At 47.2% G+C, this 13,248-nt stretch overlaps 1 protein-coding gene across 10 annotated transcripts in view; it reads left to right on the forward strand.

Annotated features, from left to right (window-relative positions):
- KCNS3 (potassium voltage-gated channel modifier subfamily S member 3) overlaps positions 1-13,248 on the forward strand; it is a 466,063-nt gene that overhangs the window by 409,002 nt on the left and 43,813 nt on the right. The window contains exon 1 of one of the 10 annotated variants that reach the window (XR_014561931.1): positions 3,497-3,568. The exons of 8 other annotated variants lie outside the window; for them this stretch is intronic. The gene's annotated coding sequence lies outside the window, so the exon portion shown is untranslated. Of the gene's footprint in view, positions 1-3,496; positions 3,569-4,095; positions 4,310-13,248 lie in introns of those variants that run through there. One more of the 10 variants, XM_083730474.1, reaches the window with a different exon arrangement.

The raw sequence follows: 13,248 nt of genomic DNA on the forward strand, positions 1-13,248 counted from the left end.
ATTCCTAAAAGGAATGCCTCTGGGGTTTTTTTGTGGAGGGGGGGATAGTTGATTTAAACATTTTTTTTCATCTCATTGTAAATCATTTCTCAATATCCTTTAACTTTTTTGCATGCCCACCACATGTGAAAAAGTCTTCCTTCAGTTTCCTTACACGTATCTGATTTGGATTTATACATCTTAGCTAATCTACTTTATTTTCTTACAGCAGTATAGGGAAGTTTTTAATGTTTGATGTTTTACTGTGCTTAATGTGATTAATTTGTTGGGAGCTGCCCAGAGTGCAATCTAGCCACATGGGTGGCATATAAACAATAAATTATTGTTGATGCTGTTGTTGTTGTTAAGAAAAAACTTCAACGTCTAAAATCCCTGTTAGAGGACAAGGAACCTGAGATCATGTTAAGGGTAGCCAAATTCTGTGTGATTGCCATAAAACGTAGGGAACAAGCTGTGCTATCATAATGATTAAAGTTTTAAATGATAATTTTAGGTTATATGTTACTGACTAAGTTTTAATTTATATATTTTTTAACTGTTGCTATATCTGTATTGTCCCTGTTATGCCTAATTGCAAATACAAATGTATCCCTATGGTGTTTTATGACTTCCTTGATATTGTATGTGGGCTGGAACTGGTCTGTGACTGAAATAATTGTTAAGAAAAAAGATGGCATAAGAGGAAGGACCTGATCTGGAATATGACAAAGGCAGATTTAGGGGAGTGTGACTGACCAGTTTGGCTGCCCGAGGTGCAGAGCCTCAAGAGTACCACAACTCCGAGGTGGAAGGTGAGCGGCGAGGGGCCGCCAAATTTTGGCACCGCACAGAACACAGCTGAAATTTGAGACCCCATGGTGTCATGGTGGTGGGCTTTAAAGTGGGTGGCACTTTGGTCTAAACCACTAAGCCTCTTGGGCTCGCTGATCGGAAGGTCAGCAGTTCGAATCCCCATGACCAGGTGCGCTCCCGTTGCTCTGTCCCAGCTTCTGCCAGCCTAGCAGTTCTAAAGCATGCCAGTGCAAGTAGATAAATAGGTACCACTGCGGCGGGAAGGTAAACAACATTTCTGTGTGCTCTGGCTTCTGTCACAATGTTCCGTTGCACAAGAAACGGTTTTGTCATGCTGGCCACATAACCTGGAAATCTGTCTGTGGACAAACACCGGCTCCCTCAGCCTGAAGCGAGATGAGCCCCGAAACTCGCCTTTGACTGGTCTTAAACGTCCAGTGGTCCTTTACTTTTTTCTCTTTTTTTGCCCTCACACGTCCCTTTTGCAATGGGAGGAAAGCATCCATTGGTACTGTTTAATATGGGTTTAAAAATAGATGTGCAAGGGATAAAGGTGGGAATAGCAGTCATGCCCAGCTTGGCCCTTCGTCTAGAAAAACTGGGGTGCGGCGCTGTAGCCGATTCCCAAAGCTGGGAATTTTGAGGCTGGCTGTGCCGTATAGGCATATATACTTGCCTTCATCGTCTGCCTCTTTATGCATTTGTTGACAGAGCAAATGCTACAGAGATGTTGCGTAAGTTGCTGCATTGTTATCGTGACCTGCTCCGGGACCTTATAGTGAAGGACGGATAATAAATCAAATTGACAACAACAATGCTGTCCCATCCACAAGACAGCTTACATATGTCTCCTCAAAAGCAAGCCCCACAGAGTTCAGAGGGACTCAGACAAGTGTATCTGTAGGACATCTGCCTGAACTGGGTAATGCATCTTCTCCAGGGAAGTGGAGAGTCTGGAAGAGTTCGGCATTTTATGTGCACTCCCTCATCCAGATACAAAAGAAGGGGGAAGGAAATGTTTCCATTATTCATGAGAGCAGAGTGGGAATGTGACTAAACGCTCTCAATACACAAGGACTCTCATCTCTCTCTCTGATCAGCACCACTTGCCTGCACGGAATTATTGATTCCAGGTTTCCATCCTCCTGAAGCACTGCTAGGTAAATTTCCAGAGCTATTTCCCCCTGTGATGATGCCTCTAGTCTATGATCTTGATTTGGCAAGCCAAGGAACTGCTCAGTGACAAGTGGCACATTGCTGCCTTACCCCCACTCTCCTTCATTGTCACTGAGCGGTTCCCCCAGCTTGCCAAAGCACGATTGTGGGCTATAGGTATTGCCACAGGGGAAAAAAGCATCCCCAAAGGTTGAAGGAAGTATGGCCTAAGGTAAAGTAAAGGTAAAGGGACCCCTGACCATTAGGTCCAGTCGTGGCTGACTCTGGGGTTGCGGCGCTCATCTTGGTTTATTGGCCGAGGGAGCCGGCGTATAGCTTCCGGGTCATGTGGTCAGCATGACTAAGCCGCTTCGGGAGAACCAGAGCAGCGCACGGAAACGCCGTTTACCTTCCCGCCGGAGCGGTACCTATTTATCTACTTGCACTGGTATTCTTTTGAACTGCTAGGTTGGCAGGAGCAGGGACCGAGCAACGGGAGCTCACCCTGTCACGGGGATTCGAACCGCCAACCTTCTGATCGGCAAGTCCTAGGCTCTGTGGTTTAACCCACAGTGCCACCTGCGTCCCATAACGTGGCCTAAGGTAGGGATGGGTGAAATCTGTGGTCTTCCACCAGGTGATGTGATGGGGACTCCAGCTCCCATCAACCACACACCCAGCTCAGCACAACTGTTAGTCAGGGATGACAATGGGCACAAGGCAGGGGGGCCAACTTGAGTAGATTATGGGGGGGAGCCCCACTCCACATACTCAATCACAAGATGCACCACGCATGCATAATTTGGATGGCAATGCTCATCAACTTGGGGGGGGGGCTTGGCCCCCTCAAATAATTTATGGGGGGGGAACCTCAGCCCCTAGGAATTGGCTCCTATGCTGTATGGGCCAACTTTGGTAATATGGTGCCAAATCTCTCCCCCCCATTTTGAGTAGGTACCCATATAAATATAAGTTGCTGTTATTACTTAGGGCCCCCTTGGCTCATCAATCTCTGTGGGGGAACCCTAAATCCTGCGCAATAACTACAGCCTATCCTCCCCCCTCCCCAGGAATCCTGGAAACTGTAGTTTTTAAAAGGGTGCTGGGAATTGTAGCATTGCGGGGGGAAACTAAAGTTCCTTTAAAAGAGAGAGAGAGAGAGAGAGAGAGAGAGAGAGAGAGAGAGAGAGAGAAAGTCTCGTGCTCTAAACGTACAGGATGCAGCTTAACTTCGGAGCATTGGACTTCTGTGGGACTTGACTCCTGCGTCGTCACGATGCGCAGCGCGGCGCGTTACATTTTTGCCACCTCTCCCCTTTCTCTCCCTCTCTCTCCGGGCAAGCATCTCGCGTGGCCTTCCTCATCGCTCCGGGCGCCCGCAGCGAGCATCCCGTGCGCGCCTCCTTCCCCGCAATGTGGGGCTTGCAGGAGACGGTGGGGGGGGGGGAGCCGGGAGGCCGAAGGACCGCCCTTCTTCTGTGTCTCCTCCTCCTGCCGCTGCTGCGGGGCTGCCGGCTAGCGCCTGCCAAAGCCGCGCTGCGTCCTGGGGACTCGCCACGCGCGCCGCCGGCTGCTCCACGGAGCAGCTCCCTTTTCCCGCGCGCCACGCTTCCAGTGCCAGGTATTTCCCCTCCCCATCGCGGTGCAGAGGGTCAGGGAGGGGGGTCCCTCTTCTTCTCCGCCTCCTTCGGCTCCCATTTGCTTTCGTTTGGGTCCGCCTTTCCCCCGCAAACTTTCCCTGGGGTCGCCTCGCCTTGCCTCTCCAGCCTTTGCTTCGTGCGCGCAAAAGAAACTTCGCTACATCCTCTCCGCCTGTCTTTGCGTCTCGCAAGTTTTCAGTTCACGTAAAGGGGACTGGGAAGAACAATGCCCCCCCACTCTCTTCGGGCTCCCCCGCACCTTATTATCATTACTATTATTATTATTATTAACTTACTAAACTTGTAGAGCACCATCCCGCCCGTCCCACACCTTGCGTAAAACTGAGAGCGCCGCTCCGTTTCTTACTTGCAGCGCCAGAGGGTCCCATAGGGGACACTGTTGTGGAAACTCAGCCCTGCAGTTTAGGGGTTGTGTCAGGGCGAGCTGTGCTTCTTTTGAGAAGGGAAGGCACCCTGCACACGCTCAGAGGCGGTGACCTTGCCATCAAGGCTGCAGGTGGAGTGTGCAAGTACTAGCTAAGCCTGCAGTTTGAATTCAGTGGGGCTTGCTTCTGAGTAGACGTGGTTAGGATTGCAGCCTGGGTATCTCGCATGAAGCCTACGAACAGATTTCCAGGGCTGAGCTCTAGCTCAGCTTCTCATGCTCCGTGGATGTCCTTTCAGAAGAGTGAAGCCTCATGGATTGTGTGTGTGTTTTAAGGGTGGGTGTTTTGCTAAGATTGACTTGGAATCGTTTCTCCCCTTTGAAATGGAGTGACTTTTTCTCTTTGAAATGTGAATGATGTGTAATTCTGTGGGGGATGTCTCAGATACAGAACTTGGTTTTCTACTTTAAAGTACTGTAGTAATTTTGGTCTTTTACTAGGGAATGTGTTTGTTTTTAGCATGAAACTGCATCAGATTTGACTCTGTGTCTCTGTGTGCTTAGTAAGGGGAATGACAAACTCTTTGAGACTTAGAGAATTGCAGAGTTGGGTCCTCTATGGGTCATCTAGTCCAACCCCCTGCAATGCAGGAATCTCAGTTCAAGCATCCATGGCAGATGGCCAATCAAGCTCTTCTTAAAAACCACCAAGGAAGGAGAGTCTGTCACCTTCTGAGGGAGGCCATTCCTCTGTCGAACAGGTCTTACTGTCAGAAAGTTCTTTCTGATGTTTAGTCGGAATCTCCTTTTTTGTAACTTGAATCTATTGGTTCAGGTCCTGCCTTCCAGAGCAGGAGAAAACAGTTATGTTTTCAACACGGGTCACATTCTGCTGATCTTGGCAGTCCTGCAACTCAAGGTTTGCCATCTACAAGGGAGATGTTTCTTAAAATGTGGGAGTTTCCAGGCTACTGCTATTTTAGGATGAGATGCAATCAATATATTGTTCAATTCAAGTTGTGCAATTAAATGCTGTGTTGATCCTCTTGTATAACACATCCCCCACTCCAAAGAAACAAACAACCCCCAGACTTTTTGTGATAAGGAACGTGACTGGAAAAGGGACTCGAAAATGCTTGCTTTGACACAATGCCATCTAACTTCCTTTGCAAACAAATTGGGACGAATGCTTGAGAAATAGCTGGCTTTTTCTAAGCTCTCCCCAAACTTTGTGCAAACAAATCATGACAAATGCTGAAATAATAATAAAAAAACAACGGTCACCTGGAAGCCCATACTGCAGAGATCTACCCCATCTTTCCAGAATACAGATTTTAATAGTAGTCTAGGTTAATTTTCTTTGAAGTATTAATGTACTATGGTACACTGGATGGTAATGGTATTGCTGCACTCAAAATGGATTTATTTCTCAAAATCAAGGTGCATTAATTGTCTTTTTAAAATGCCTTTCAATTTCCTAAGTGTTTTTTAAAGGGACAGTGGAAGCTGGCTCCTTCGTATCCCATTAGTGACCTGATCAGCGTTCTCCCTTCTCTTTTGTTTTTTCATCAGATATTACAAAAATATTTGGAAGCAACTATTTAACTTGGCTTTGGTTATTTTTGGTCAGGCTTCACAACACTTGTTTAATATTTCCTCCTAAAAAATATACAGTCATGCCTCGTGTTGCGTCCGCTTCATGTCGCGTCTTTTCGCGTTACGTCCTGCGGTTACTTCCGGGTTTCACCACTCGCGCATGCGCAGAAGCTCCAAATCGCGTCACACACCTACGCAGACACCGTACTTCGAGTTGTGGGCATCTCACGTTACAGACGGGCCTCCGGAATGGATTCTGTCTGTAACACGAGGTAAAAGGTAAAGGGACCCCTAACCATTAGGTCCAGTTGCGGATGACTCTGGGGTTGCGGCGCTCATCTTGCTTTACTGGCCGAGGAAGCTGGTGTACAGCTTCCGGGTCATGTGGCCAGCATGACTAAGCCACTTCTGACAAACCAGAGCAGCGCACAGAAACATCGTTTACCTTCCCGCCGGAGCGGTACCTATTTATCTACTTGCACTGGTGTGCTTTCGAACTGCTAGGTTGGCAGGAGCAGGGACCGAGCAACGGGAGCTCACCCCGTCGCAGGGATTCGAACCGCTGACCTTCTGATTGGCAAGTCTTAGGCTCTGTGGTTTAACCCACAGCGCCACCCGCGTCCCTGTAACATGAGGTACCACTGTAAAAATAATCCAGTTAAGTTTCTGTAACAAAACCAAGAAGAAGCCAGAAATCATCTTCCAAAAGTTGAACTGTGCAGCAGCACCCTGTAGAAGAGAATTGATGTGAACCCTCTTTCAGTTGGGATGCTTTAGGCATTGATGTCCTCAGCTAGTTCTTTCTCTGCTCCCTTTATTTTTTGTGCTACCTTGATTGCTTCATGCATTATATTTCTAGGTTACAATTAAAACAAGAGAAGGGCTCCTCAGAGACCCAAGTGCATCCCACTGTCCACGTAGGAAATCCATAGCCACAGTATCTCTTGATAGGTAGCCTTCAGCATTTGCTTAAAAACCACAATCAGGGCAGCCTGTTCTACAACTGAGAGGCTCATCCCATCAGGAAGTTATTTCTAGTGGTGCAAACCCTTTGTTGCTTTACCTTACAATGCATTAAGGTAAATGTATTTTGGAGGGATGCGGGTGGCACTGTGGTCTAAACCACTGAGCCTCTTGGGCTTGCTGATCAGAAGGTTGGCAGTACAAATCCCCAGGGTGAGTTCCCATTGCTCTGTCCCAGCTCCTGCCAACCTAGCAGTTCAAAGCACACCAGTGCAAGTAGATAAATAGGTACTGCTGTGGCGGGAAGGTACATGGCATTTCTGTGCACTCTGGTTTCCATCACGGTTTCGCATTGTGCCAGAAGTGGTTTATTCCTGCTGGCCACAGGACCCAGAAAGCTATCTGTGGACAAATGCCGGCTCCTTCCGCCTGAAAGCAAGATGAGCACCGCAACCCCATCGTTGCCTTTGACTGGACTTAACTGTCCAGGGATCCTTTACCTGCAGTGTAGTATGTAAAGACTGTGAACCTGGCTAACGGAAATGTCAGTCTTGTGCAGGTACACTTGCCAAGAAGTGATTGGCTGTAGCTGTACAGTGACAAAAACTTGAGTTTGTAGCCTTCGGTTGGTTGCAGTGTGGATTGTGTTTGTATGAGTGATTGGGGGTTGGATTGTTGAGTCAGATTAGCCACATTGATTCGTATGCTGGGGAGGGGCTGGGAATAGGCCATTGTCTTGTTGTGCTGTGTGTGTGTGTGTGATAAAGGGGAGACCCATCAAGGTGAAGGCATCCTCCTTTGCTTGTCCCAAGTTTGTTGGTTAACTTTTCGAGTAGGGCAGTTTCCCATACGTTTTGGAACCGGTGGGCTATATTCACTCCTGATATCTCCTTCTTTCCCCTCTCTTTCCCCTCGATCGCATGTCTATGACAATAGTGTCTCATATCGAACGTAATTGAATGGTGAAAAAGACTCAGTGGATCAAAAGTAGAGACCCTATATGCAGTGCTTTTTTTCCTGGGGGCACACATACCCCTAAACATTTTGTGAATCAAAATTTGGCCTCATTGAGGGGCAGTATTTCAATATGAATAGGAAAATGAGAGTGCCCCTCAACATGGTTTTTTTAAAAGAAAAAAAAGCACTGCCTATATGTACTTTTCCTGGTTTAGTTGGCTGTTTCGTAACACAAGAAAATCTTTAAAAAACACACCAAGAACTGAGTTTGTAGTGAAGCGAACCCGCAACTTGATTTAAATGTGCACATTCAACAGTAATTGCCATTAACAGACGATGAACTCCCCCCTCCACGCACAACCACACACCATATGTGTAGACAGGAACCGTTTTCAAGCATCTTTGTGGGGGAAGGATTCTAAATCCAAGAGGGGTTTTCTAGACTTCTTTTGCAGAGAACAAGGGTGTGAACGCGTTTCTTAAGAACAGGACAGGGGAAGAGAACCAGAGAAGTTTGCCACTGGGGGTTTTGTCTTCAATAATTCCACCCCCACCCCGGCTGTGGAATTTTTACTGTATTACAGTAACCCATTAGTGTGAAATCATCTCTTTCTCCAGCCCTTGGCTAGCGTTCACGCAGAGCAGGATTGGCAAGAAGCGATGCTGGGTTGCACTACTTTGCTGAGAATGTGGTCCGGTTTGTCAGCAAAAGTGTCGGGGAGTAATTAATTGCACAAAGAAGTTTCGCTGGGAAAATATATTCCCGCTAGTCCTGGTGTTGGAAGGAGCCGAGGGGCCTGCAGGAGGAGAACAGCCAGGTTGGCTTAGTTGTGTGTGTGTGTGTGTGTTTGTGTGTTTGCAGACATTCTTGGTGCAAGCACGTTCTTTCTTGTTAAAAAAAGCTGGCATGGTGTGCGTATGTTTGCTTGGGGGGGGGGAATCTGGAGCAATTTTGCAGCGAGTATGTTTTCAGAAAACAAATAGTATCTTGGTGGGGTGTGTGATTTAATGGGAAAACGTCACGGATGGAATGATCTCTCCCGATTGCTCACTCCCTTGCACACTGTGGTTGCTTTTAGTTAGAAATGAACGTTCCCAGGCAAAATACATTAGAAGAAATGCATCATTAACGTATTAAGAAAGTATGTTTTGGGTGGGAGTACTTGCCGGGTGTCTCTCTCTTGGATGCGGTGGGTATCCAGGTCAATTCTCTTGCAAAATTCCAGAGCTTATAAGATTTTAGCGGTGTCCTTTATGAAGAGCAAAGGACTTCAAAGTGAGGGTCTAATGGGAGAGATTGCCAAATGACCAATGGATAACTCTGAATGCGCTGTGGTATTTTACATTTATAATCCACTTTTCCTCCAAGTGGCTCATGGTGGCCTGAACTCCTTCTTCCGCTACCCACTTTGTCCTTACAACAACCCTCTGAGGTGGGAGAGGCTGAGAGGCTGTTCCAAAGCCACCCAATAAATTTCATGGCTGGGTGGGGATTCAAACCCTTCTCTCCCAGATCTGAGCCCAACTGCTGGACCGTACTGGGTCTCATGATAGGATTTCATGATATCTTTTGATTTGCCTTCCAGACATTTGCGGCGAGATACAGTCCAGTCCAACGGGGTGCGGGTGGCGCTGTGGGTTAAACCACAGAGCCTAGGACTTGCCAATCAGAAGGTCGGCGGTTCGAATCCCCGTGACGGGGTGAGCTCCCATTGCTCGGTCCCTGCTCCTGCCAACCTAGCAGTTCAAAAGCACGTCAAAGTGCAAGTGGATAAACAGGGACCGCTCCGGCGGGAAGGTAAACGGCGTTTCCGTGCACTGCTCTGGTTCGCCAGAAGCGGCTTAGTCATGCTGGCCACATGACCCGGAAGCTGTACGCCGGCTCCCTTAGCCAATAAAGCGAGATGAGCGCCGCAACCCCAGAGTCAGTCACGACTGGACCTAATGGTCAGGGGTCCCTTTACCTTTACCTTACAGTCCAGTCCTGTGCGTATTTACTCAAAAGTTCTTAAAGGAATTGGGCTGAAACTGCATTCTAGCTAGACGTCACCACTCAAGATCCCATATGACAAGGGCTGGTGGATTTAACAGCTAGAAGGCTGTGTGTAGGGTTTACTCCTTAGCCTGTTCTTCTCCTGAACATATCCCACAAGGCAGCTGAGGTTTAGTACCAGAGTTTTCCTTCCCCTGGTTGGGCTGCCTTCCCAGGTGCACCAGCCCCATCTGCCCCTCTCTTCCCCCTCCAGCACATGCAGAAACCTCCTTCCTGACCTTTGGACCCACTGTTGGTCTTGTCTGCTCAATCCGCTGGAGCCTGTCTTTGCATGCAGGGGAAGTTCCCAACTCACCAAGGGTTCGAGGCCAACTGGCTACCCTCACCTGGTTTTGACTTGTACATATGGGAATAATAAAAGATCATGACCTGGCATTGTGAATCAATAGATCTTGCTGAAATCGTCCCTGTTGCTGGGCATGTGAAATTTATGACTGATAAGGTTCTTTTTAAAAGTGAGGTTATGTGTAAGGAAGTACTTTTGCTGAATCAGACAAACTTCCATGCAACTCAGTACTGTTTACACTAGTGTTTCCCAAACTTGGGTCTCCAGCTGTTTTTGGAATACAGCTCCCATCATCCCTAGCTAGCAGGACCAGTGGTCAGGGATGGTGGGAATCATAGTCCAAAAGCAGATGGAGACCCAAGTTTGGGAAACACTGGTTTGCAGTGACAGAGAGCAGCTCTCTAGCTTTCAGACACAGTGTCTTTCACTATCTGAGATTGAACCTGAAACCTTCTGATTGCAAGGCAGATGCTCCAACCACTGAGCTATATAGCCTCTTCTTCCTTTCTCCTTTTCTTGCTATATCCATAGTAGTCTAAATAGGGTACAGTGGTACCTCAGGTTACATACGCTTCAGGTTACAGACTCCACTAACCCAGAAATAGTACCTTGAGTTAAGAACTTTGCTTCAGGATGAGAACAGAAATCGTGTGGCGGCTCCACGGCAGCAGTGGGAGGCCCCATTAGCTAAAGTGGTGCTTCAGGTTAAGAACAGTTTCAGGTTAAGAACGGACCTCCGGAACGAATTAAATATGTAACCAGAGGTACCACTGTATCTGTAATCGTTAGCAATAAGCAACAAAGAGGCTTCCAGTCTCCAAAACCAGGGCTTCCCCACGAAACAGTAGGAAAGCTTAAGAAACAAGAATGCCTGGTTAAAATTAAAAGTAATTCTCTGGAGGCAAATTTATAAACCAGAGGTCAGAATTTGTCCTGCCTTGACCCTGTGGAGAGGCAGAGTGGTCCTATATCAGGGAACATTCCCACACTGACTGTTCCAAGGACATGTCAACATGGAAGAAGGAAAAGCACATTTGGAAGACCCGGCGAATAATTGGCACTTAGCCCTCAAGGTAATCCTAATTATTGAACTAAATCTTCCAGAGCAGTGAAAAGTAATAATGGCCAATTCAATGTCACTTAGGAAGTGCCGTAATATGGGGTTGGTCAGTTTCCTGGCCATGAACCAGAACTCATAGAAAACAATGAATAAGACAAGAGAGCTTCACACGTTTCTGCATCTGCCAAGCACGGTAACCGATGATATGATGGCTCCTCAAAATGGAAATCGATGTTTGAAACCTTACCACCTTCCCCCCTCCCCCCGACATCTTTATTTAAAAAGTACATAATTATATGTGCACTAAATGTGGTGAGATGTAAATAAAAGACAGAAAAAGAGAAACAGCACCCATATATAATGGAAAGTAAAGGGGAGGAGGGGAAACACCCAAAACTGTATACAGTGGTACCTCGGGTTACAGACGCTTCAGGTTACAGACTCCGCCAACCCAGAAATATTACCTTGGGTTAAGAAATTTGCTTCAGGATGAGAACAGAAATTGTGCTCCGGTGGCGCGACAGCAGTAGGAGGCCCCATTAGCTAAAGTGGTGCTTCACGTTAAGAACAGTTTCAGGTTAAGAATGGACCTCCAGAATGAATTAAGTTCTTAACCTGAGGTACCACTATACGGTTTACAAAGTTGTTATTGTACTTCACCAGATCTTAACCTATTACAGTACAGTGGTGCCCCGCAAGACGAACGCCTCGCAAGATGGAAAACCCGCTAGACGAAAGGGTTTTCCGTTTTGGAGGCGCTTCGCAAAACGAATTTCCCTATGGGCTTGCTTCGCAAGACGAAAATGTCTTGCGAGTTCCTGCGGGTTTTTTCCCCTCCCCCCCTTTTTCTAAGCAGCTAAGCCGCTTATCAGCTGATCCGCTAAGCTGATAAGCCACTAAAAGCCGCTAAACCGCTAATAGCGCTAATCCGCTAAGCTGTCAATGGGCTTGCTTCGCAAGACAAAAAACCGCTATACGAAGAGCCTCATGGAACGGATTAATTTCGTCTTGCGAGGCACCACTGTATTTGAAAGAATGGATTCCACATATCATTGAATTTGCCCATGGCAAGTCTGCATTTATATGCAAGTTGTTCATATGTTGCGAGTTTGTATAAGTCTTCAATCCAATCGTAGAAGGAAGCCGCATTTTTATTTTTCCAATTCATCAGTATCAGTCTTTTTCCTGTGGTAAGGGCATGGAGAGGGCACTCGTATTGTCCTGTTGTAAGGTTCCGTGTGCTGGGTATGAAATTCAAGAGGATATTTTGCTATGTAAATGTAAGGTTGTTCCGTACAGTTCTGCCGATAGTTTCAGTTACCTTCTGCCAAAAGTCTTTCAATACAGGATAATGAAAAAAACGTATGTTTTAGGGAAGCAGTATCCCTATTGCATCTCCATCAGTTAGGTACCCTAGATAAAAGGTAAAGGGAACCCTGACCATTAGGTCCAGTCGTGGCCACTCTGGGGTTGCGGCGCTCATCTTGTTCTATAGGCTGAGGGAGCCGGCGTACAACTTCCGGGTCATGTGGCCAGCATGACTAAGCCGCTTCCGGCGAACCAGAGCAGCGCACGGAAATGCCGTTTACCTTCCCACCAGAGTGGTACCTATTTATCTACTTGCACCTGACGTGCTTTCGAACTGCTAAGTTGGCAGGAGCAGGGACTGAGCAACAGGAGCTCACCCCGTCACGGGGATTCGAACCGCCGACCTTCTGATCGGCAAGTCCTAGGCTCTGTGGTTTAACCCACAGCGCCACCCACGTCCCTAGGTACCTTAGATAGCCCTTTTTAAAACAAAAGTAATGGGGTCCAGTATATTCTAAATATTATTTTTTGTTGTATGGGCCTCAGTTTAAGGTCCAGAGATGCCCTTGTAATAGCACTTAGAACAGTTTCCCACTCTGTGGTCAAAACTGAGATCTCTAATTCTTTATTCCATTCCTCCCCTAATACCTGTATATCAAATTGGTTTGCTAGTAACAAAGATTGATATATGTTGATGGCAGTTTTTTGTTTGTTTGTTTGTTGCGTAAGAGTTAATCAGCCGCTTCAATATCTCTGGGTTCTCTGAGGCTGTAAAAGCTGCTGGTCTGTAGATGGTGGTTAAAGGTAAAGGTAAAGGTAAAGGGACCCCTAGCCGTTAGGTCCAGTTGCGGATGACTCTGGGGTTGCAGCGCTCATATCGCTTTATTGGCCTAGGGAGCCGGCGTACAGCCTCCAGGTCATGTGGCCAGCATCAGTAAGCCGCTTCTGGCAAACCAGAGCAGCGTACGGAAACACCATTTACCTTCCCGCCAGAACGGTACCTATTTATCTACTTGCACTTTGACGTGCTTTCGAACTGCTAGGTTGGCAGGA

The sequence above is a fragment of the Podarcis gaigeae genome (assembly GCF_964106915.1).
Source record: "Podarcis gaigeae genome assembly, chromosome: 3".
Classification (NCBI taxonomy): Eukaryota; Metazoa; Chordata; class Lepidosauria; order Squamata; family Lacertidae; genus Podarcis; species Podarcis gaigeae.